At 38.8% G+C, this 25,396-nt stretch overlaps 1 long non-coding RNA gene across 1 annotated transcript in view; it reads left to right on the plus strand.

Moving 5' to 3' along the window:
- LOC125337030 overlaps positions 1–25,396 on the plus strand; it is a 72,218-nt gene that overhangs the window by 17,823 nt on the left and 28,999 nt on the right. The window contains exon 2 of the long non-coding RNA XR_007207913.1: positions 11,029–11,171. This is a non-coding gene — a long non-coding RNA (uncharacterized LOC125337030). The remainder of the gene's footprint in view (positions 1–11,028; positions 11,172–25,396) is intronic.

Below are 25,396 nucleotides of genomic sequence, written 5' to 3' on the forward strand. Positions count from 1 at the left end.
AGATAGAAATTTTTAAAGCTCTGAGCAACCTGATCTGACCCTATGGCTGCCCATGGTCTCAGTGGGAGATTGGACTAGAGATAACCTATCTGAATTATCCTATAAATTACTTTTTGCTAACAGAAAATAGAAGTAGATTTATGCAGTCAGCCTTGATGAAAAGGAGGAGATCAGGAATTAATTGATGGATGTCAAATAGGAGATAAAGCTTTATTGTTTAAATTGCTTTTTCTGACAATGTTTGGACAGTTCACAACTGCAACAAGCAATTACGATGATGTTGAATCAGATCAAACTTTTGTGGGATGTGACTGCTTGAAAGGCTGAGTCAAATCTTCCTTGGTCTGTGCTCCCTGCAAAAGTTCTGTGTCGCTTATGACCTTTCCCACAGTGTTTCTGCCTTCACATCCTGCACTTCTCAGTGTGCCTTTGACACTTGAGGAATGGAACTTGCTGCTTTGAACTTAATGCAGCCTCTCTGTGGAGTGCAAGTCACGAAATGTTGCAGAAGGGCAGAGTACAACAGTAGATGGCACAACAGTTTGATACTTTCACCTCTGAGGACCTTCCTCCTCAAAGATTATTATTTTTTCTTTTTAATTGCAAACAAGACTCAGTTAAAATTATATCAATCAAGAGCAGACAAGAAATATGTTAATCTCATGTAATCCTCATTCCAGTTTCTGTAGCAGAGGTGAGGGGAGGATTGCTGGCTGAATAGTGGGGGCTTTAGACTAGGATTCAGTTTGTAGATAAAACTTTTTCAGAATGGGAAAGGCTTCAAAAGTTAAGGATGTTCTCTTTGAAACCCAGCTTTCCTCTGCTTAGCTCGTCAAGCTATAGGAGAACAGTGCTAGTAACTCAGTATTAAAATGGTATAACTTAATTTAGTTTTAGTTATAAATCAATAAACAGCTTTTAGTACTGCTTAGAAAATCTACTGGATCTTGTGCCATTAAAGGTTGCTAATGACTCTTAACTCTTCAAAGAGAAAAAAACGCTCTGTACAAAAATGTATTCAATGTTCAAAATAAAGGAAGGAAGAAACCTTTATGTTGCAGACAGCTGTGTACTATTTTCCATGAAAGTAATCCCTTGCTCAAATGTACCCAGGCACATGGCTTCCAGGCTGACCAATGTATTCATTCTTGAGAAGATGGACCTTTGAATTTAGATACAAACTCTGATTTGGATTACTGGTATGGAATAGGTTTTTGGTTAAACTCTATAATAAAAAAAAGACACATACAGAAGAGAGAGACATACCAAAGGCAGTTCATTTGATACACATATTTAGTACAGTCAATCAAAACATATTTAACCTTTAAAAGCACTTTTAACACAGTTTTTTGTTGCTTCTCAATCAGAATTTATCTAGAAAGAGTGTTTGGAAGAAATGTCTTCATATCAATGTTTTCTGGAGCGTTTAACAACAGTTGTTGCCCTCAACAGGAGGGAGCAGCATATTTTATTGTCTTTGTTTAATGGTGACCTCATTCAGGCTGAGGTTTTTAAGTGCTCCTACATTAAAAAAAAATGTTAAATAACAGGACCAAAGAAGGCACTAATATCAGCAGGGTTACAGGCTGCATCTCTGAACACCTTCAATTCAATGCTTTAAGAAAAGGACTGGGTCTGTGTCCTGTCCTTTGCTTCTGTGAAGAAGGATTTGGGCCAACCTGATTGTGAGAAACACAACTCAGAATTCAAACACAGACCCTGAAAAGCACATCTGGCCCTGCTGCCCACTTGCCTTGATATTATTGAGTTAGAAGTGGTGATGTTCTAGAAAAAGACACCAGATTTGGGTATTGGAGGCAGAACAGAAATCGCTGTTTAGCAGGAGAAAAAGCAGTGTCCTGTCTGTCTGCTGCTTAAATTTCTGCAAGAAACAAACATTTTTTAAGCAAAATTGCCTTTGACATGATATTTTATAAATATTTTTTGTGTGCAATTCCTGTGCTTTAGCCCCACCCAAAGGATAGGTTACCTGTAACCCTTCTGGAGCAATCCAGCAGAAGATTGAATGATCACAGAGCAGCGTGGCAAAGCTCTGTCATAAATTCCAGCTGTGGCCATGTCAGCAAAACATGTTTTAAAACACTTCATTAATAAAAGCTGACATCTTTAAACTTATGTGCTTCACATAATAGTTGTGTATCATTAAATGATTTCATGGAATCAGCCTTGTAAGGGAAGGATGAGAGAGATCACTTTCATTTTGCTGAATTATCCCCTTCCAAAAGTTACAAAAAGGAGGGGTGGACTGGATCAAGAGCTGCTGTGAATCTGTGCTTGTTTTGAAGTAGCTGGAGTTGCAGCACTGCAGTTATAGCTCTCAAGCTAACTTTTGCTCTCAAATTCCATTTCAGCCTGGTGTCTACTCTGTTTCCATGTGAGAATAAGACTATTTCAGTGCCCTGCAGGTGTCTTCAGCTGTCTGGTGAACCTTGGCGTGTGTTTCTGTGGTGTGCCTAACCTCATACATCCCTTTTGGTGTGTCTTCTGCTATAGAAACCATGTAAACTGTGATTTGATAACATCAGAGATAAGAAAAAAATCCAAAACACCACTCCTCCCTTCCTCCCTCCCTCCCTTCCTTCCTCCCTTCCTCCCTCCCATTTTCTCAGGACTAAATCAGCTGCTGTCTCTCTTTTGAAGTTTATCTGATGACTTTGGGAATCTAGATTTTATTTTTTACCTTTTCCTACCTGTGGATGCTTTCTAAGATGTGCACATGGAAGCTGCTCTGCACCCTTAGTTTGGTGGATTTGTGTCTCTGTAAATGATGGCTTCCCTTGTTGAGGGCCTGAGGGTAACTCAATAGTACAAAGGTACCAGGTTTCTCTAAATAAAAGAAAATAAATTGATATCCTATAAAATCAGTGGTAGATCTGGTATGTGCAGGTGGGAAATGTGCATTTACATGTCTTGGTTGTATAAAAACATTAATAATATTTCCAAGAGTGTTAAGAATTAACACTGATGTTAAAAAGGGGGATTTTTATGTTTCATGCGCAATGTGTTCACTGTACTTCAGATTGTGCCCTTATTCTGAGTTTTACAGATCCCACTGACCCCGCTGGTATCTCATTTTCAGATTTTCAGTGGACTGTTGAGTCCTTGGGTTTATTTTTGCTCTCTCTTCAGAGTGTGGTGAGCGCGCTTTGTTCAGTGCCCTCTTTTCTTTTATTCCCAATGTTGTAAGTTTTTTATATTTTAGACACACACACACACAGAGTGTAGCTGCTAATTTCAATACTTCACCTCATGTTTGTCATCTTGTAGCAGTAATTTTTGTAGGGGTAGAAACTGAGCTGGAGAAAGACATTGTTTGTTTGTTGCTGCCACCGTTTGGTTTGCTCCCTACAGAGCTGTGTGATGGAAGGACATGCAGCCTGCTTGGACTGAAGCCCAACATCCCTTCCCTGCATCTCTTAGCAGAGGGAGTAGTCAGTCAGGTAACAGCCCTGCTTCAAACACTTGATTTTTTTTTTTTTGTTTGAGATGGGATTTGTTTTGCATAATCACTGATGTTATTTGGAGTCTACCAATGACATTAAATTTTATCAGCTGTTAGCTTTAGGGTCGGTACTTTTGCATTGCATGTATGAACTTGAAAACAGCTTGGCTGGAGTTTTGACTCCTGGCCCCTTGCTTTGGCTTATGTTTACAGACAGAGGTTAAGATCTTTGGTCTGTAAAGCCTTCCCAAGTGAAACGAGCTAACTGCGTCCCTGTAAAACCTTAAAAATTCACTTGGCAGAGCATTTTCAGTCCGGGTCATTCAGAGAAGAGGCTGTTTAGGATGTATTGCCACCCAGGCTGGGATTTCTTTGGGACGCTAAGCATGCCTTATGGAGCTTGCCTTTGAACCACAGGTGTTTGGTATGTGCCCTGTGTTGTGGCAGGTCAGAGCCAGAGGGATTTCTGAGTCTTCTGCTGCTGAGAATTAATGGAATAACCCCTGCTTTTTAAGCAGAGGGAATTTACAGTCTTGTCAAGGTAGGGGATGTGGAAGATGAGTCTGGAAGAGCATGGGGTGTCAAGGGTGGGATAAAAGGGAACCTGTGAGAATGGCTGAGTGCTTCTCTTGCCAGTGATACCTGTGAGTCCTTCACGTCTGAACAGCACCAGGCCCTCACTCAAACAGAAAGGGCCATCTCGGGATTGAGTCTCAATGTATAATTCTCTGCTTCTCAGTTAATTCAGTGTTGTTAATAAATCAATAAGCCACTTGGATTCTAATGTGATTTAAGTCACGTGAGCTGAACAGTTTTTTCCTTGAGCAGTCACTTTCATTTTGACCTCTGCATTTTTACAGAGTGATGGGACTCAGAGTTGCTCAGCACTTTTTGTTGGCTCTGTTTAGTTTTATACAGAGACCGTCCCCAAAACAGTCAGAGGATGCTAAATTTTGACATATAAACTAGATTATTGAGCTTTTAATTATAGGAAGACTTGCACAGAATAGGAACAGTAGGTGTCTGCAAACAAACCCACTTTTTTCCCCATTTAGCTCTCGTGGGAAGAGATCTTTCTCTCATTTCAATTTCCTAAAGTCATAGAATGTCCTGAGTTGGAAGGGACACACAAGGATCATCAAAGTCTAACTCCTGGCCTTGCACTGACTTATTTTCTTAACTTTAAAATGCATTTTAGAATGAACAAATTTATTCCTAAAAATGTCTCCAACCCCCCCCCACTGGGGAATTTTGAAAAGTTGAGTTTGCTGTGAGGTTTTTATCATGCTATTTTTGACTCTTTTACTCTAAATTTTGTGTGCCATTGTTTCTATTGGTTATGGCTTTCCAAAGAGCTAGGCTTTTGCTGCAGTCTTGCACTGCTGATGTAAACTGAAATTATGGCACCATTCAGTTAATGGCGGTAATTTTGTTTTAGGCTTGACTTTATATCACAAAGTCTTTGCAGGGCTGCAGGAGGAGTGGTTTTCTTTCACCAGCTGTTTTCATATGGATACTTGTACTCAAGTCAGTTCTTCAGTAAGTCAGAATTAGCCTAAAATTTGGAGTAATGTCTAGGCATTCCCAGGAGTTATAAAATTAGCATAATAAATATATTCTCAAGTAAAGAGTAGTGCAACTTCCTATTGATCAAAATAACTTTTCTGGGTTTTTTTTAATGTGAGCTGAGGGACTGCCATAAATGTTACCCACTAAGAGTAATACATAGTTCTACTTCTATGTTTTCCTGTCTTTAGTAGATGAAATCAAAGATTTGCTGAATTTTTAGTGGTGCTTTTCTTAGAGATTTGAGAATCACAATGCCGGTGGTCAGCCTGAGATTTGTTGCTGCCATGTCCTCTGATTTTCAAGCCTTGAGGGCTGAAAACATTTTCATGCTGAAGCTGAGATTCCTACAATACCTACATGGTCTGTACATGAGGAGAAAGAAAAATACTGAGTTTTGTGGGCTTTCAGTGAACACCTGAGTTGGAGGTGTTCTATTTAGTGTAGCTCATCTGTGCCAGCCTGTTTAGCCTGAGGGTTGAACACAGTGTTTCAAAAAGGACACGGGGCTTGCAATCAATACCTCGTGGCCAACTGGCTGCCCTGCTCTGCTCCCTGGGCTTGATCTCTCTCTTCCATTCGTGTCACTCAGAAAATTCCCAGTGACTTGGGCTTTTGAGACCAACCCCCTTTCATGGAGCTCTTTCTCATTCTTGTGCAGAATTTAGCTGGATGAGATGGGGGTACTGAGACACTTAAAAATTTGAAAACTGTTTTTGTGGAGGTTTGTTTGGGTGGTTTTTTTTGTTGGTTGGCTGGGTTTTTTTATTCCAACAACCATGGGTAAGCAGCAATTTTTAGTTTCAAATCAAAAGGGGATTGATTTCCCTTCTGAGAGTGGATTAGAAGAGATCTGTTCTGAATGCACAAAGAATCATCCCTGGTGGTAGGAGGGGCAAAAGGGAAGCACAGGCCACTACTGTGAAGTTAGGAGATTTCAGGCAAGCTCTTCTGAAATGTCCCTGGGCAAACTGTCCATGCTGGTGTGATGGTACATAAATCTGTATGTTGGGTATGCAGTAATGACAGGAATGATACATTAAAGGAATTATTTTCTATATTAATAATCCATAATTCAGTCTAAGAAATGGTAAGAGAAAAGTTTTACTAGTGTAAAATTGTTTCTTCAGTAACAGTTTAACTATGTGACAAGTCATTTCCTGGAAGTATTTATATTTCTTTCTATATCTTGAAGTGTTCCTTTAAAATCCTTCTGAAACTTCTTTGGGTTTTTTGGGTTATTTTGGTTTTGGTGGTTTTGTTTGTTTGTTTGTTATTTTGGTTTTTGTTTGTGTGGGTTTGGTTTTTTTGGGTTTTTGTGGGGTTTTTATTTTGGGTTTTTTTTTGTTTTTATCCTGTTTCTGTTTTTGATCTGTTTGGTTTTGGTTTGATTTTTATTTTTTTTTTTTTTTTTTTGAGAAAATAGAATAAAAAGATCTTGACGCCTGTGTTAATTAAATCACTGGCCAGTGGTACTGCATGGCAATGAAGCCAAATCCTTACATCATGACTTTCAAATGCCAGCGCCTGCTGCAGGGGCTTGTAGAGACAAACAATTTCTTGATACACAAAAGTCCTTCTGGGATGCAGTGAACTTTGCTATTGGAAATTGAAAAGGGTTTAGATTTGCATGGAAAGATATTTATAAGATGTCCTGTTCCAAAAGTGTTCGGAGATTAAAACTGCAAAAGGAGACTCTGTTAAGGTAACTTAAACTGGACCAAATTCCTTGATTGCCTTATCTAGTGATAAGAAAGAATGTGCTCTTTCAGCTACCCATAATATACAGAAACATCTCATTTATTGGAAGAGAAAGACTGGATTCAATTGACCTTCTCTACTGGCATGTGGGTTGGCATCAAAGCACACAATGCTGCATTTTCTTTTCATTTGTAAATTAATCGAGGAGCTGAAAACATTGCAAAAGAAGCTTTAAGAATGTAGGTGATTGATAATGGATAACTAGATGAAAAAATGTAAATATAAGATGCCCGAGATTCCTCTTTTGATTGCACAGGATGCACTTGGCTTGTCTGTGCTCCTTGCCAGGGATGCACATTCCCTCTGGTGTCCCTGACTGTGTCATGGTGCCACCTACATTTAAAAAGGGTCTTGCATTGTCTAATGCAGGAGGAGGAGCACTGCCCAAGCCTGCAGGGCCTGTTTTAATTCCTGAGCCAAACTGGTGCTTGCTTTTGGCAGTGGAGCTTCTTAGTAAGGGGGGTTTCAGTCATGGTTAACAGGGCGTGCACTTTCCACAGTTCCCTATTTCCTCACATCCTCATCTCTTTGCTCAGTTACTCTTTCCTCCTCCATGCATTCTGCTTGGAAGTATTTCTGTGATTTGTCCCAGTCCTTCACTTTCCCCACACATTATTGCAGGCTGCCAACAAGCAGCATGCTGCCAAATGAGCTAGCTGCAAAGGAAAGCATATGGAAAGCCCTGTGGAAACAGGGGGAATAATCTGAAGACCGCAGCTTTAACAACAGCACCAACAACACGCATTGCTAGGAAGGAGCTGTTTTCACTGGGGAGTGAACAGCTTTGGCTCCAGTGCTAGGAACAAATTAAATTCTCTGAGCAGTGACCAGGGTCTGAGCATGCATGTGTCCTGTTTTGCTGCTTTGTTTAGCTGAACTCAGCAAAATTCCTCCCTGAGGTTCACAAATCTGCACGCTTAGTGTACTACACGCTGAAGGAATTAGAAGAATTTCTAGATTCTTCCAAAATTGCAGCCCTATCTACTTAATGTTTTTCAGAAAAATGTCCTTGGAACAGCCAACTTGAGATAGAACCCAGGTGATCGTGGTGAATGCAGGAGTTAGAAAACTTAAAAGACTTGTCCAAAGCACTTATACCCATATTTACTTTGTTTTAGGTGGGAAATAAGCGCCTGGCTTGTGGCAATCCCAATTTTAGAAAGTCATGCATTCTGCAGGGTGTTTAAATCAAAATCAATCTCTTTGTCCTCAAACCTGGTGAGTTTCAGATTTATTTCCCCCTTCTGTTCTTCTTCAGCTGACATGGTCTTCTAGAGACATGCAGAAAGTGATGAAAATGAGATTCATTACAGCTGAGTGTTAGCTGGGTTTTATTGATTTCTTTTTTCGTCTTTGGCAGTCTGTTTTCCTTTGTTTCACTTTTTAATGGTAACAAAGATGCCCTGGATGAGGCTTTTCCATGACTGCATCAATACATAGCATTGTGTATAGTTTTCTATGCCTCTATTTTTTAACTAAAAGTAGATAAACCAGAAATAGGATATCCAAGGTTATCTTCAGCTTTTAGGCTTAAAAGTTAGGTAAATTTAGCTCTGGGAAACACTATTACAGGTACTTTGTCTGCAAGGTCAGGTTAGTGGAAACTCTCCAAGCCCAAATGGTCGTTGTTTTGCAAAGGATCTATTAATATGTATTTTTTTTCTTCCTACGTTGATAAACAGATGGTAGAAAAAGCCCCAATTTACAATGCCTTTTTTTTTTTTTAAATAATGGAGAGTGAGCTAGGAGTGTTGAAGTCTCTAACTCATCAATTGGTAGTAGTCAATGAACATCTTGTAGCCAAGTTTATTTGGGTTTTCTCCACAAACTCCTAATTTTTTCATAAAAGGAGCATTTTAGTGCCTAAGATTTTTTTTCAGATCCATCTTCAGCTGGACCTGTTGGGGCCTCTCACCATCTTCCCTGTAGTTTGTGTAATGCCTCTATTTTACTTTGGAGTTTCAGTAATAAAAGGACTTGTCTCTGAATTGACCAATTTAAAGATTATTTAGGAACAATGTTTTAGCAAAGGTTGTATTAGGAATGAAACCCAAATAAATTTACAGCTTAGTGCTCCTTTAGCCATGATTTTAAATGGAAGGTAATGCACTAAATAGAAGTGGAAATCATGAGACTGCCCTTAAATTTTGTACCTGCAAAAACTCAGTTGATTGGGGGTGCGGGAAGAGGAAAAATGGTGTCAAAAGCAAACAGAAGAAAATCTCTAATGTGCCAGTGATGATGGGGACATATATTTAGCAGGTCAAAAAAGAGACAGCTTTAGTTGTCAAGTTGCTTTTCAAGGCAAACCTCGGACTTTGGAGATAGTTGATAAAAATGGGCAACCCCCAGTTTCACAAGAGTAAATGGAGAAGTCAGATTTGGCTGGCAGTGAGAGTTCCACAGAGCTCAGTGCTCTGACCTTTTCTGTTTCCAGCCAACATCAATGACCTAGATGTGGGAAATAAACTAATTGAATTTGCTGATGCCACAAAATCAAAAATTGAGGTCACTTCTGAGCAGCAGGTAAAATTCAGAACTGATTTAGATCTACTGTTTAAGGGGCCTCAGAGAAAGCAGATGAAGAAATTGCATGTCTACAAGTGGAATGCAATACACATTTGGCTTCAAAATAAATTCATGACTACGAATTAATGGGATTGAACTCGAGTGGGAGAAAATTGAAAATAACTTTGAGGTAATAGCTCATGCAAGGTGCTGTCAGGCCATGTGACAGGGTGCTGATGCACCTTAGAATGTCAAAGAGAAGATCCCTTAGAATTCTTTAGTTTTTAATAAGAGCCTCAAGAGAATGAGCAAAGCTTCAGCAGTGCAGTGGTGAGCGCAATGCCATGGATAACCTTTTCTTCTTTGCTGGAAAGACTCTGTGTTGCTGTTAGTGGGATGTCTAAGAACCTAAAGAATAAACCAGATGTTATGGGGGGAGAAAAAAGCCTCCTCAGAGGGGTCCTGAGGTTTACTGGTTTGGGGGATTTTTTTTTTTTTTTTTTTTTTTTTTTTTTATAATAATGTGCTATATCTTATAAAATTCACAGAACTTGCTGGGTTGCTCATCACTGTGCTTTGCTCTCTGGGTGCCCCATCAACACAATCACCTTTGCCATTGAACTTATTTTCATGTTAGAAATATTTTGCCCCTACTGCTTCAATTATATCAAAAGTTAAAACAGAATATCATTGTTCTAGGAAGTTGAAGTTAAGTGATGGTGTAATCCTGATGGTTTGTTCTAGGGTTAGAAATAACTCAATCAATTAATTAAACATTTATTTCCTATTTTTCTGTTTGCTTGTCCAGTGATATTTAGTTTAGTGCCCATATGATCACATCAGATACAAGCTGCCCCTTTCACCTTCCTGTTCTCAGGGTAAATGAGAGATTAAATCTCCTTTCTATTCTCTTTCTTTGCATATTTCTGGTTTCTTTTGTGAACATGGGTGGCTGGAACTTCAGGCCCTGCTGCAGGTGAGGTTCACCAGTGTATTGTGAATTGTGGCAATTTCTTTTCCTATCTCGGAGATAATCATGAGATAGACAAATGAAATTTTGTCAACTGTCATAGCATTGAACCCTACTGGAAGAGCTGTCAAATGCTATTTTGTGGCTCCTTAACCTGAGTTTGTTCCATTTGATGAGCTCCTGCTGTTTTGCTGAAGCTTGTGGTGACATCATGACCTTTTGTTGTGATGTGTGAAAATAATTCTGTTCCAGTCCTTGTGATCATCCTGCCTGCTTTGTGCAGTGCTCTCCCTGCCCTCTGCTGATCACATCTGCAGCTTCATCTCACTAAACGCTTCTTGTTTTGGTGCTCAGGTCACATGTTAGTGGAAATATTAACAGATACTTTCTCTTCATCTCTCTTTCTGATCATCACCTCTTCTCACTAATCTGGTATTCCTGTTCAGCCTGCAGGATTTCTGACCTTCCTGTTGTTCTGGGGCAGATTTAGGGTCAGGCTTACCCAGGGCCACTGTTCCAAGGGCTCTGCAAGGGCTCACACAGTTACTGATTGTCCTTTGCCACTGTGTTGCAGAGAAGGAGGATGCAGGTAAAATTCAGATGTCACTGAGCTCTAAGAAAGGAGGGAATTGATATCTATCATATCCCCTAATATCTGCCAGCAGTGCACTTTGTAAGCTGTCAGGTACTTTATCAAAGATTACACGGTGTTGTGAAAGTTACTGGTAAATTTTCAGCATTGTTTTTTTTTCCTGTGCAGCGCTTCAGAAGCAGATATTTCAATTGGAGCTTTTAGCAGCAGAAACATCACAGGCTGTACATCGTGTTCCTCACACGCCCAGATCCCTTTCATCTGAGCAGTTCAGGTTCAGATTGTGTATGCAGTGCTCAGCTCTCATCACAGTGAGTAGAATCAAGTGTTTGTGTTGCTGATGAGCAACCCAGGCATGTCTGTTTTGAAGTAAATCCTGCAAGATCAAAGACATCTAGCATAAGTAATAGGCTCTTAAACTATGGTAATTAATTAACCCTTTGGGATATGGCAGGGCTGCCAGTAATTACCTGTGGCAAGCACAAGTAATTGGAGCTGTTGCTCTGATGTCTCAAAGTTGAACCTTGGTTCCAGTCGGTGGTTCAGGGTCTCCTTTTTAATATGCATCAGAATAATACATCAGATTTCAGAAGCCTTTGCAGAATATCCTTTCCAGTTCTTAATTGCTTGTGTTATTTTAACCTCAGCTATGGAAAGGGCTTCATCCCTATTTCCTGAAACTATCTTATGCTTCATCACTGTTTATATGATAGTTTTAGCCTTTAATTGAGTTTTAAATGCCAGTGGTTCCATGTGACCTGATCTCCAATAGTGTGTTGCAGTCTTTAAAGTACAATCCAGTCTTGCAGAAGTGAGGGAAAATTCTGATTTAAAAAACAGACAAGTGTCTGGTTTTCAGTTGGGACCATGAAACTCAGTTATGTAGAGGAGGTAATTAAATTCTGAGCATGTCAGAGAAAAGTTCAGAGTTTAATTTTTGCTTGGTCTTTGCCAGAAGTATTTCTCTATATGGTGATTATTTGCTGTTTCCCTTCCATCACAAGGTATTTCTATTTAGATAGGCAAATCCAGAGGCTGAGTAGCTTTCCATCTCCATAGTGAATAGTGTATAATCTAACCCAGGTTAGTGTGTGCTACTTGAAAAGAGCAGTTCACCACGTCTCTCTGAAACATGATTTGTAAACTTTTAACTGTCCAGTCATATTTTGTTAATTTTTCCTTTGGACATAAGTCATGTTTGCCCATAATAAGGGAGATAAGAGGGAAGGCCTGTCTTTGCAAGCCTCTCCCTGCTTCTCTCTGTTCATTTGCAGTATGGGATTGGGGAAACCCTCCCTTGGAGAAATCAGGGAGGCTTGCAGCAAGGAATGTGAAGTGCCACATATCAAACCAGAAACATCTCACACCTTTAAAAGTAAAAAATCCACCTAGGAGATGGATGGAAAATTTAATGTGATGGTTGAAATTGAGGGATTGAAGGCTTGATAAATTCTCCTGTTGAATCAGTACATGGCACAGCCACACGATGATATAACAATCAAGCCAAAGCTGCTTTGATCTGAAATGGACTCTGAATGCAATAATTTTACCCGTTCCTCTCCACTGCTGCATCCTCCATGATTTCAGGGAGTGCATTTTGTTGGCACAGCTGACTGGACCAAGAGTGAGAAGGGTACTGCAGCCAGCTTCTCCCTGCATGGCCCCTATACTGCCCCAGGGCACGAGGAATAAGTGGATTTTCTGTTTATTTTCTTTGAGATGGGTTGTGAGTTTGAAATGGGCTGCTGGGACAGCAAAGTGTGAGCATGCAATAACACTTCCACAGAGAAGAGTATTAACTTTTCCAGGAATCTAAGAGCTGGCCTTTTTTCTTTTTTCCATTAAAAGTGCTTGGTTTGCCCAGTTAGCTTTCTTCGATTGCTGACACTGCTGTGTTTACTCTGTCCATTAAGCACAAGGGAAGCTCAGCTGGTGTTTGTTAATATTATAAAATATCCCCATCCATCACTCCTCTTCTGAGACTGAGCCACCAAGCAGGAGTCAATGATTGTTTCTATCTTGCAGGTAATTTTGCTCTAAAGTACCAGTTGTATCTAAGTTTCTGTAGCCCTTTGTCTGTAGATTGTTACTCTTTTTTCTTACACTAAAAAGTGCCATGCCCAGAGGTGTGACATTTATATTTTGAAAGCAAATTAATGCTTCAGCTGCATGTTAAGATTAATGTACTTCTTGCATTATGAACTGCTTTTTAATTCCCCTTGGAACACCTGCAAATGCAGTTTTGCACAAATGCATTTGGTTTTGCTCTGGAGCCAGTAGGAGTAATTTCATTACAAATGTTCTTGGGCTACTGCTAAGGAATGCTGCTTGCAAAGAATACTTTGAAGTACTCATAAAAAAAATATGAGAGATATTAGCTTAAAGGAGTAGATTGTGAGTGTGTGTATAAGTATTAATTCAGATTCAGTGCTGGCTATGAAGGTATTCCTTGCTAACCTTGTGAGAACTGCATAAATTCCCTTTAAAATACACCAGCATTGCAAGGTGAGAGATGCATGCTGCTCAATATTTCCTTCTGGGAAATAGGAATGTCTGGCTTTCCATTAAAGTGGGAATTCTCAGGGCCATATCCTATTGCTGCACATAAGCAGGGACCCTTGGAGGTAGAAAAAATTCTGTATCTGAAAAGTGCATCCTAGAGTTTGGGTTTTTCTTTTGACTTGGAAAGATCTGAGTTCTGAGGTTCTAGACTGATAAAAACTGCCTTTTGTCCAAAAGAAGGATCCAAAACAGAAGCCAAGGACTGATCTACACAGAGTTGCTCACACAGAGTTGCTCACACTGTGTTAATGACCTGAAGAGAGGCTCTGCAGAGGCAGAAACTGCTGTCAAAGCTGTGTGTCTAAGAAAGCTGGGAAGGCACACATTTAAACACGGGCTGGTGACCCAGTATCACTTGCTGTGCTTTGTTCTTCCCTGGGATTACGGGAAGCTGCTGTTTAATTAGGATGCAGGCAACAGAGTGCCTCATAAATTAAGTTAACACATTCCAGCAATGGTTTAATTCTCATGGAGTTTGAGATTCTGCAAACCTTGCAGACTGGCTTTCAGATCCGAGGATTCATTAAAGTAGACTTTAAGCTTCTGTTGGTTTTTTTCTGTTGGTTGGTTTGTTGTTGATTTTGTTGTTTTGATATTTTCTGTGGTATTTTGCTTGTTTTGGGTTTTTTTTTGTTGTTTGGTTTGGTTTGGGGTTTTTTTTTTTTTTGTTTGGTTGGGAGCTTTTTGTCTCTTTGTTTGTTTTTTATTTGTTTGCCTTTTTTTTTGTTTGTTTTGTAATTCTTCCTTGGAATTACAGAACCAGTGTGAGGATAGATATATGTGCAGAAGGTGAGAATGACTTGCATGAGTGACTTTCTCTCTGTAAGAGAGATACCATGCTGCTCCAAGTGAACCTTGGAAAAATTGTTGGGAACTGTATTTCCAGGCTGAAATTCAATGTGCTGGTGCCACCTCTCCTCCCACCGTATTGTGCCTACCCTGCCCTGATGTAATCTATGAGAACACTTTGGGAAAATCTCAACTTCTGCCTTACCTTTGGATCCTAAGATAGGCTCCATTTATTGGTTCGCTACATGACAAGGAGCAAAACTTTTATTTAAGAATGGCTTTTTTTTCTTTTTCTTACTGTAGTCATGCAAAAATGCAAAACATAAAAGTCATGAGACAGGTGTGGAAGTTTTGGAGTTAGGTCTAAATTCACTTTTTCATGTATTCTGCTCTTATGCAACGGTATGTTTATATATGAAGCCGTGTACTTCTGTCAGTATTCTTTGAAAGTGTGTTTTAATCTGCATTTTATCTTGGATAACTTGGAAACTAAGGTTTAGGGCATGTCATAGGATCAGAATAGCAGGAATGTAATTCAGTGGTGTCAGAAAGGCAGCTTAAAATAACAGCTATAAAAAATAAAGTCATCCTAACAAAGATGTTCAGGTGTTAAAGTGCAAATGCTGCTGTGGAAAACTGACTAATGGAGCAAATGTTTCAGGATGCATTTTTTTAGCTGTGTCATGTTGTCAGTGAGGGGACAAAGATGGACATCAGGTTCTTCAGCAGTGACCTTGTGGCCAAGTTTTTGAATGTTCTCGTGCATGTTCTGTGTTACTGAGGGATTTCATTTGAATCCAGCTGCCTATTTGCTTTTCTAAATAATTTTTTTTTCCTGTTTGATAGTATCTGATGAAAATGTAGAAGCCTGAGAAAACATCTTCTATTTCATCATTAGGAGTCAAAGAAATGTCTAAAGAAAATTATTTTTGTCTAAGTGTTAATGGAAAAAATACCAAAGAAACATTGGGAAACTCTTCAAGACTGAGGAACTTGAGAAAATATTTTTCTGTCTTAAGTTAATAACTGCAGAAACCACTCATAAATATCAGAAATCTTGATTCACAGCAGGTATTTTTTTCTACATTTCATTTTCTTCTGGAGTCCACACAGAGTAATGGCCTGTTATTATTGTAAACCAAATACAATTAAACTTGAGTGCAAGGTATCTGACTGGTAAGTAATTATTATTGTATCTAATCAGGTAAAAGATGTGCCAGCTCAAGAAAAGTCCAGACCATTCCTGAGGCCATTGTCAGCTTAGTAAGGAACCTCTGGACTTTAATCAGCAGTAAAATAATATTAGCTATTACAACTTCTAAATTTTCTTGTTTAGAGAAAACAAATGGAAACTACAACCACGGAAAAACTCTCTGTAGATATTTTGTTGGACATGGACAATCATAAAATTGTGTTTCCCAATTTTGAGTTTTTCTAAAATCAATTAAAATCAATTTTAAAAAATTATATTAGTAATACACTGCAGAGATGACATATATTTCTTTAGCTTGTTGCTTTTGAGGACATGGTAAATAAATAATTGGACTAATACTGAGCCACAATTGTAAAGCTCATCTTTCAGTGCACCCACCTCCAGGTAAATGTAATCATTTCACTCCCTCTGAGTAGCTGCAGAATGTTTAATGGGAATTGGTCTTCGAGGATGCATTTGCCATCAGCTTTCAATTTGAAGGGTTCTTAAATCTGAAAAAGCACGCAGTTTGCAAATTGATTTGGATGAGCCAGCCCTAAGTCAGTAGTTAGGAAATATTTATTTGATAGTTTTGGCAGCTTAGCTTCACCTGCAATTTCATTTCCTGTTCCATCCTGGGGTGTTCCAGTAGTCTGCTTCACTGGTCCAAGTGGTACTGGAGCATTCAGAAGCCTGGTTTAACCTGGAGATTGATTTTGGTATCCCTTGTGTTGTATTAATTTCAGACTGTATTCGGTGAGCCTAAATACTTCAAATTTGTATTTTACTTTTTTTTTTGCCATAGTGTAAAATTGGTTCCCTCCCTCCCTGCTGCCTTCTGTGACTTTATCACAGAAACATTTAAGATTACAATGTAAAACATAACTATCTCCTTCAGACAGCTTGACTGTAAGATGAAAACAGTTTATTGGACCCTTTGTATTTCATTAGAGTGTGCTGTTTCTCAGCTAATGAAGTGAGCTAGAAAGAAATATTTTATATTTAAGGCAAAGCGGTTGCTAAGATCAACATAGACATTGACATTGGCTCAAATTAGGTTCCAAACAAGGAAGTCATCATCTCTGGAAAGCTTCTGCCTGCGGCATTCACTCCTGGAAGAGGTCACGCAGAGACAAGTGTCTCATTTTTCAGAGGGCTGATAATATTATGATCACTGATAATGTTTCTTGTTAGCTGAGATAAAATCAGGTCTTTGGCTTTGGGATAAACTGGGTTTGAAATTCAATCCTGATAAGCAGGGAGCTTTCCTGTGAGGCCGTGTGGGACTAACTGTGGGATGCTCAGAGGTGCAGTATTTTCCCTGATGTTCTTGCTTGTATTTGATACTATTTATAATACAACTTGTATCTCTGACTTCAATCTGTGATATGAATTAATCATTAGTGACCTAGATATTCTACTCTAGCATTCACTATTGTGGATATACCATTGAAAAATTTCAGGTGGGATATTCCAGTACAGTTTTTCCCTTTTTTCTCTAATTACTTTAGATTTCTGTGGATACCAACAACCATGTCTCCAAATATTCTTCATTGCCAACAAAACTCCAAGTTTATTGAGGAATGAGGTGTTGAAAGCAAGTGATTTTCATCACAGAGTGAGACAGGGACCCTGATCTTGTAAACTAAATGGGAACTGATTTTAATTAAGCCAACAAAAAACTCTTGAGATTTCTTTACATTTGGGACTTCATTTTAGTCAACCAGGATGAAATTGAGACTTCAAAGTACCTGTGGGCATTTGAGAAGGAAGAGGAGGAGACAGAGGTTTGGACTAACTCAGGAGCCTACCCTAGACTTATTTTCATTATTTGGTTTCCCCACAGTTCGTGGCTACTTCTGATAATGTTTTGATTAAGAATTCTATATTGAAACCATCCAGAAAGTTCCCAAAATATGGTCTCCTTATTTTAAAGGTTCTGATTTCAAAAAACGAGGACTTTGAACTTATTTTCTTGATGAATTTTGCCAACAAATTTCAAAAGTGCATTCCTCTCAGGTTCAGTGCCTTGTACAATAAAATCTTCACACTTCTCCCTCCACCACCCACTTATGCGGTGACAGAACTGCATCAATAAATTACATCAAATCATGGCACGTCTATATTTGAATACAGATACAGACAAAATTATGTCAGGAGTGTAGTTTAATTATGCATTTGGGCCTCTCACAGTGGTATTGACAATGTTTTATGATTGATAGTTTCTGCTTTGGGGTTTGTTGATTAGCTGTGATGTCTTGAACAAGTTTTGGTTTTTTTCTTAATCAGATGACTGCTTGAGTACTTCTGACATGAATCCTGACTTTGAAATTGGCCTCCACAGATTTGTGCAGCAGACACAGATTTATCACAGGGGCCCAAGGAGCTGATTTCTTACATTATTGCCTCGGAGAGGCAGGAATTCTCATGGCTTTGTGATTCTGCTTCTTCTCTTGGTCAGAAAAGCAGCGTTGCTGGAATGCCGTCGTGAAGGAAACAGAAGCTGGTGTTGGGATGTGATGGCATGGTGAAAACAGTGAAATCTTGATTAACAGCAGTGGCTGTACCAGCTTGAGGGATAAGTATGAATGTGAAGCACATTTCTGGTGGTTGCAGTTTATGGGCTTCCACTGGATTTTCAGGTGTAATTAAACAGGTTGGCTTTGATACCTAATGCACCACAGACTCTAATTTCTTACTGCCTGACAGAAGCTGATCCTTTAGTGCCCTGTCTGTTCAGGTGTGATCAGTATGGGCAGTGTCCCAGGAATCCTGAAACCAGAGCAGATGACAGGAGAGCCAGAGCTGCCAAGTTTTCCAACTATTTCTTGTCTATTATTGCCTTAAAATATTTTTGGGAAGATGCCTGTATTCATTGAAAGCATGGACAAAATGAGGCTCAGTATAGGGGATCAGGATTTTTTTTTTTATATATAAGATCTGATCTCCATTAATTCAAGCAGTTAACCACTGGGCCTTGCTGGCTCTTTTCTCATGCTGAGAAACTGATTCACCTGAAGAAACTGAAAAACACCAGGTTCAGAATGGAAAATAATCACTAAAGGTGTTAATTTTATCTGTGGAACTCTTTGCCCCAGGATGCTTTTGGTGCTAAGATTTCACAGGAATTTAAGGAGAGGCTGGGCAAATTCATGACAGAGAAATCCTTTAGTAGCAGTGAAAAGTGCCTGACCACAAACTGATGGAGGAGTATTTTAATGAAATATCAATACATACCTTGCCTTTTTCTTAAGTTTTTTAGAATCTTTGGCTACAGTCAAAGCAAGCTATTGGGAATAAGTGGTCTTTGTTTGACACACTGATGCTGCTCTGTAATCAATCAAGCCTTTAGCCTACTTGTTTTGTAGGTTTTATTAAAAATAGTGTGGTCTTGTAACCAGAAATTTGACTTTGGGGAAAAAAACCCCTACTCTCTAAGCATGTCTATATTGATTTTTGTTTGTGTGCTTTTTTTGTTTCAGCTTATTCCCTAATAATCACATTTTAATTTATTCCTTGTAGCTGACATGTTGGTCGTTTCCCAAAATGACCATTTTCAGTTGTCTCCAAATGCCTATAGATCAAACACCTCTTTTGCTATTGTCCTTAAGTTTCCCCCAGCTTAATAAATACAAGACAGTCTTTGTAATCTTGTTTGCTTTCAGTGGTAAAACACAAAAAGTCTGAAAGAGATTTGGGATTTTTTATTTTTAGTGGGGTGAGCTGCTTTGTGGGGGTTGGTCCTCAAAAATTGAAAAAATAGGTGCATAAATTTCCTCTCAGTTCCCATCTCTTGAGTACCTATTCAGTGCTGGCCTGTGCAGGAAAATCAGAATGAGTTCTATATAGATGATAAAAATGAGGTTGTCATGACCTATGCATGTGTTTATCCAGGCCCTTTGGTTTTTTATGGCTTTCTGGTGGGCATTACCCAGAAATCTAAATATGAAAGCAAATTAAAAAGGTTGTTCACTTCCCCAGAACCCCAGTCTGCAGAACAGAAGCGTTCTTGCTATAAAGGAAGTCAGCATGTAATACTTAAGTGGCAGCTTAATCATGGTAAAAATGGACTTTTAAAGCAGGGGATTTTCAGCTGAACCACAGCATTTCCACTCAGTTGTATTGCATTTAGTCCTTTTTAGGATGCCCTTCCCCTGCCCTCTTTCTATCTTTATGACTGGAAGTGCTGCAGGGAGCTTTGTTCCCTCTCTCCCCCAAGCCTGGCCCTAAGCATCAATCTCCTGTGGGTGGGGTGCCTGCATGTAGCTCTGGTAGAATTAAAAATAGGTCCCTTGGCTGAAGAATTCGGAAGTTTTGCTAAGTCAGGAATCTCTGAAAGTTTCCAGCCAGACTGACAGGTAAGAAAACACGCTGTGCTTTGGCTCTCTTGTGCCAAAATGCTGTATTTTCTTTGAGTTTGCTGCAGTGATGGAAAGCTTTATCACATAAATAATGCATCCGTTTATCTCAATTATTTACTTTATTATTGCCTATGTGCTTAAGGGGTAATTTGTATATATATTTTAAAGAAAGTCTTTGAAAACAACCACTAAGCTTTAGCATAAACAGTTGGGGTGGGTTTATATCTTATAAAGTCTGACTTTATAACCTTACACGGTCTTTCTCTTTCCTGGGTAGTGCACAGTATAACTTCTATGCAGAGAATAGAAAATCTGTTTTAACTTAAAATTGTGCTGATTTAATCAAAAAACAACATTAAAATTTTTCAGCTTTAGTTACAAGCAAGGCAACCTCCATTAGAAGGGAAAGTGTTGCACTGAACACTGGATATGGAATAATTTATTCCCCCCACCCCCCACTTGACCAGCTTTGAGTAAGAGGCAACTGCATGACCCAGAACAAAATTAAACAATTTTAAATTTGAAGACAAGGAAGCCTTTACTTCATATGATTATGTTATAATTTCAAATTGTTATAAATTTTGAACTTTTCTTAATCTTCTTTGGGAAGTCTGAAACTTTGAATGGAACTTAGTTTAGGCTTCTGTGTTATAGTTACTCAAGCAAAGTAAAGGTGAATTAAAAATCAAGCCTGACATTCTAAATCTAAATTTTGGCATAAAAAATATAGTTTTATTTATTGCATTCAGTAGAAAAACACAAATTAGAGTTTCTGGAAAATCTACTTATTTATTTATTTACTTATTTAAATGTCAAAAAGAAAAGTGAAAAAATGTCACCAAATTTCACAAATTGGTGTTTTTCTTCAGTAGTCTCCCACACAGAGACAACAGCACAAACCAGAAAGGTAATAAAAAGTAATTTACTGTATTGCCCAAGTTGCCCTTCTCTGAGGAATTAAAATATTCTCCAACTTTCCCCATCTATTGATGTGATGCTATTTTAATTGCATGTCAGTGCCTTGGAGAAGGGTGGGTGATGAATTGCACCCACAGGAACGTTTGGCGCATAATTTTTTTTTTTGGACTTTCAATCTGATGCTGCTCACTCGAGGCAATAAACATGACATTTCTAGAAAAGGAGTGTATTACTTGATGTCACGATTATTAATCCCCAATCAATCCTGGGACTTTCTGTGACAAACTAAATTAAAGAATAAATAAAATAAAATTGAAAAAAAAGCACCAAGCATTTGGTGTCCCCGCTCTTTTCCCACACAGGGCAAATATTAAAAGAGCACAGTGAACTTTCAGGTGCTAAATTATCTGGCCAAAGTTTTTACAGGTAAAATTACGGTTGTTGGGTCTTTTGTGAGAGTGAAATACAAAAGAGAATACTTGTTTGAGAAATTTTCTTTAAGCAAGGGAGAGTGAAACGTTAAGACTGAGCAGGTAAGAATGATTATGTGGAAAACAGAGCAGTTGAATAGTTGCAGTAAAGGATAAGGAATCCAGGATTTGTTTTTTGGTTTGTCCTCGTGATTCATTTTACTTTCAGGTATACAAAATTTGGCTGCTGTTGTCCTTTCATATATGTGGGGTGTTTCCTTTGATGAGTATCTGTAATTTTAGGCCTTTTTTTCTTTTAGGAAAAATAATTGATGCAGGAAAAAACCCCCATTCTGGTCATCCAGCACTTCTGATTTCATCTGTTGAATAATTAAAAAGAAACCAGAATATGGATGAGTTTAAAAAAAAAAAAAGTGTATTTTTTTTCTAGATGTTCTATACATTCCAAAATTTTAAACAGTGCTCAGGAAGATAAAATACCACCAACACTTCTGATCCAAGGCTCTGCTATTTTATATTATTTTATGCAAACATCCAAATGTTTAGTTGCTGATCTACCTGTATTTGACTCCTTGTGATGGCTGATCTTCATTTATGCACCTCTCCTTAGAAGCAAGACCAAGAGAGGGAACTTTCACTTCTGGAATGAGTGAAGCCCATATCAGTCAATGATCTCATGTTTTTTTTAGGCAGAAACCTTGGATTGTGCATTTCTTAGGCCACATTCAAACTCTGGATCTGTTGATAAGATTTTCAACCTGTTCATCTCACAAGCACCAGTGCACAGCTACCCCAGCATTTATTGTTTTCCCTGACAAGGCAAAACAACTGGGGTTTATAATAATTTACCTAAAAGTGACGCACAGCAGTCAGCTCTGATGAAGATTTAAAACAAAAAGTAAACAAAAAAATAAAATGAAACTTTCCTGCTGAGGGTGGGCCAAAGGATCCTTGTTTTGTCTCCTCCATGAAGAGTGATCTCAGGAGAGGTAATTGACATTTCTGATTCCATTATTAGATATCTGGTCAACACTCAGTCTGATAAACAAGCTCTTGACTGATTTTTTTTTTTTTTTTTCATTATAAAGAAATGTGCTGAAACGAAAATCTTTCCGTTAGAATACAAGGGTGCTGTACTGATCCATGACTTCATTCTTGCTTGCCCAGAAAATCCTACCAAAATGTGAGATATAAAGGCTGACATGGGGGTTTCAAACTATTCCAGGTATATTCACCTGGTGAGGGAGCCCTGGGTTTGCACACTGATTGGGTTTTATTGGATTTTTTTTCCATAATCCTACAACTTCGTGCTTTGGGTAAAGAAAAGCAGCCAGGTTGAGCTTGACAAATAGTAAGAAATACTTCCCATTTCTCTGTTTTGCCTGTAACAGGAATCCTCCTTGGGAGAGATCTGCTGTTTCTTCAGGGTTATGCTGCTTGTTTAATGTTGTTGACTCGCAGCCATGTTATTGACAATAAATGAATTACCTTCCAAAGTGAGGACTCACTAGAAGATATTTTATAGGTCTTAAAAGCAGCACTGTCAGGAAGGATGGTCTGGAAAAGAAAATTGTCTTTCTTCAGCTTCAGTGGTGGGAGTTTTTGAGGACTGAGCTGTTTAGTGCAAGAAGACAAAGCAGGATTCAGAATTGGGCTGTCATTTCCCACTACTGCAATGGGAGAGATGACCTGAGTCCCTGTAAAAAGATAATTTTGTTTCACTCTTACCCTTGGCAAGGTTGATGACTGAAAGTCAAGCTTGATTTTTAGGTGAGGAGTCAATACAATGCAGGGGCATGTGCTCTGGAATTGAATGCACAAGACAAATGAGGCTGAAGGGGAGGGAAGGAAGGAGAATCCAGAAACTCTGTCACCCACTTTTGTCTCCCACTTTTACTGTTGGTTTCTCCTCTTGCTATACTTTGCTAAATAAGTATCACTGAAAATACAAAAACAACAACAACAGGGAAAAAAACCAACCCTGCCTCCAAGATCCAAACCAGCTCCAAACCTTCTCAAAACAAACAAAAAATCACCCCTTCCCTCCCCACGATGTGGCAAAGGTTTTGGTGCTGTGGCTCTGCCAGGTTCTGGCAGTTGAAGGAAAATTAATCCAGTGCTTCTTAACAGTGTGTATTGTGCTTTGATTATTGTTTTTGGAAATTAAAATATGGCCTGACTTCTCTCCAGCTGCTGCTAGATATTAAGCTGTCAGCCTTCCAGTGTTCATTCAGCACAGGTTTCCAGTGAGGCACAGAATGTCACAGCTAAGTGACGGTCAATCCCATAATACCACACATGCCTGGACCAAGGAACAGCTTTCACAGCAAATGAGGAGGGTCTCAATCTGACCTTCCTTACATTGATTTTTTGGGTCTGTTGCCTTCTGTGGGGGCACTTCTTGTTAATACGGTGAGCTCAGAATCAGATCAGACACCTCTGTTTAGAGGATAATGATAGCATTTTGGCAACTCTTTTTTCCTTTTTTTTTTTTTTTTTTTGTGTCTGCTTTCTAAGAAAAGCAGGAAATTAACATTTCTATGTTCCTTAATCCCCTTTAGGTTTAATTCAGTCTCCATAGGTAAAATCTCTTTTATTAGAGGTGATTATAATACAATTCCTGCAGGTCAGTGTTTTTCTTTTCTTGCTTATGCCTTGTAGAACCTTTAAGGCAGAGATTCACACAGCATCTCACTCTGATATGCTATAAATCTTTACTGATTAAATTATGTACTTGCTCAGATTTTCCTCATGAGTCTGGGAGTTAAATATATGCCAGAAGAGTCTTCTGATTATACCAAAAACTAGTCCCAGGTACCATGGTAGAAAAGCAACTTTTAGAGGTGGTTCCTGTTCTAAAGAGTTCGTGTCCTGATTCTGACTTGTGCACGTGTATTGATCCCTATAAATCCAAGGGGAAAGTAATCCAATTCTGTGGGCACAGAGCCTGGGAAGAGTGTAATTTAGGAGAATATTTGATCATTTGAATTTGGAAGCAAAAGGTGGAGGAAAAACACAGTAGCTCTTCATGAGGGAGGAAGCTGTGGGAGTCAAACCTCATCTGTTCACATGCATTTCTGTGGAAAAACTCCTCAGAGATAAACAGGGCCAATTTTTATGACTGACTGTATGGAATTTTATCTTGATCTTGCCAGCCCTCTGCATGCCCTGTGTTGGGAGTTCCACACAACCCTCAGCTTTCTGTCCCCATGCCAATGCTACCAGAGAATAGCAGATGTATTACCCTTGCCCTGTGCAGGTCTTAAAACAATTTCCCCCTCCCTCTGTGAATCCTCTCTTGTATTGTTTTATTCTGTAAAGGCTTTTACTTAACAGCAGAAAAGGGCTGTGTAATCTCCCCTCTCTCTCACAAGTATATACTGGGGTTTTTTTCCTGGTAATTCTTATAACAAATCCATTCTCTGCATACCAGCTTGTAAATTGATAACAGCAATGTCTTTGAAAACAAAATCAAGGAGATATTAATTTCTGCTGAATATTCTACCTAATCCTGCAGACAGGGTGATTTTTTTTCCCTGTCATTAGAAAGTATCTCTCTGATCTTCAGAATGATCAAAACAATTGTCATCTAAATATTTTCCTAATTTAATCATACTCCTGGGGGGTGGGTGGGTGGGTGGGAATTTTTTGGTTTTTATTTTCCAATTTTATTCTACTCAACAATTTCTTTCAATTCTATGAGCAATAAATTGAGTTATGAGAACTGTAGCCTTCAGCTAGTATGTGAATGGTGCTATCAGATTGGACTGAGCTGCTTATTTCATTGTCTAGATAAATGTTTGGCTGGTATTGAGACCTCATATGAAGGATAGTACAAAAAATGCTGTCTTGTTAGTCCCTGTGAATGCATTTGTTTCTGCTAAGACAAACCAGTCACAAAATTGCTGCAACTCTATTGTTTTAATAGAAGGCAACAGCTACTTTTATAATCAAGACCATAAAAAGTAGATATGTCTAAAACCTAGGGGATTTTGAGATTGGTGACTGGAATATCTGTGATTAAAAATGGGTGATAATTTATTGCTGGTGAAGTGGTTTGATGAATTTGACAGAAATATAAAAATATAACCTTTGGATTACTTTTGGTGGTGTGGATTTTTTTGTTCGGTTTGGGTTTCTTTTTGTGTTGCTTAGGTTGCTTTTTGGGGTTTTTTTTTGAGAATGATTGTTATTTTTTATAGCAGTAGCATAGCCCCTGTGGAGTCTGGGGGAAAAAAGTCTGCTTTGATGGTTTGTGCACTTCCATAGCGTGTGTTTAACTC

Source organism: Corvus hawaiiensis, chromosome 2 (genome assembly GCF_020740725.1).
Source record: "Corvus hawaiiensis isolate bCorHaw1 chromosome 2, bCorHaw1.pri.cur, whole genome shotgun sequence".
NCBI lineage: Eukaryota > Metazoa > Chordata > Aves > Passeriformes > Corvidae > Corvus > Corvus hawaiiensis.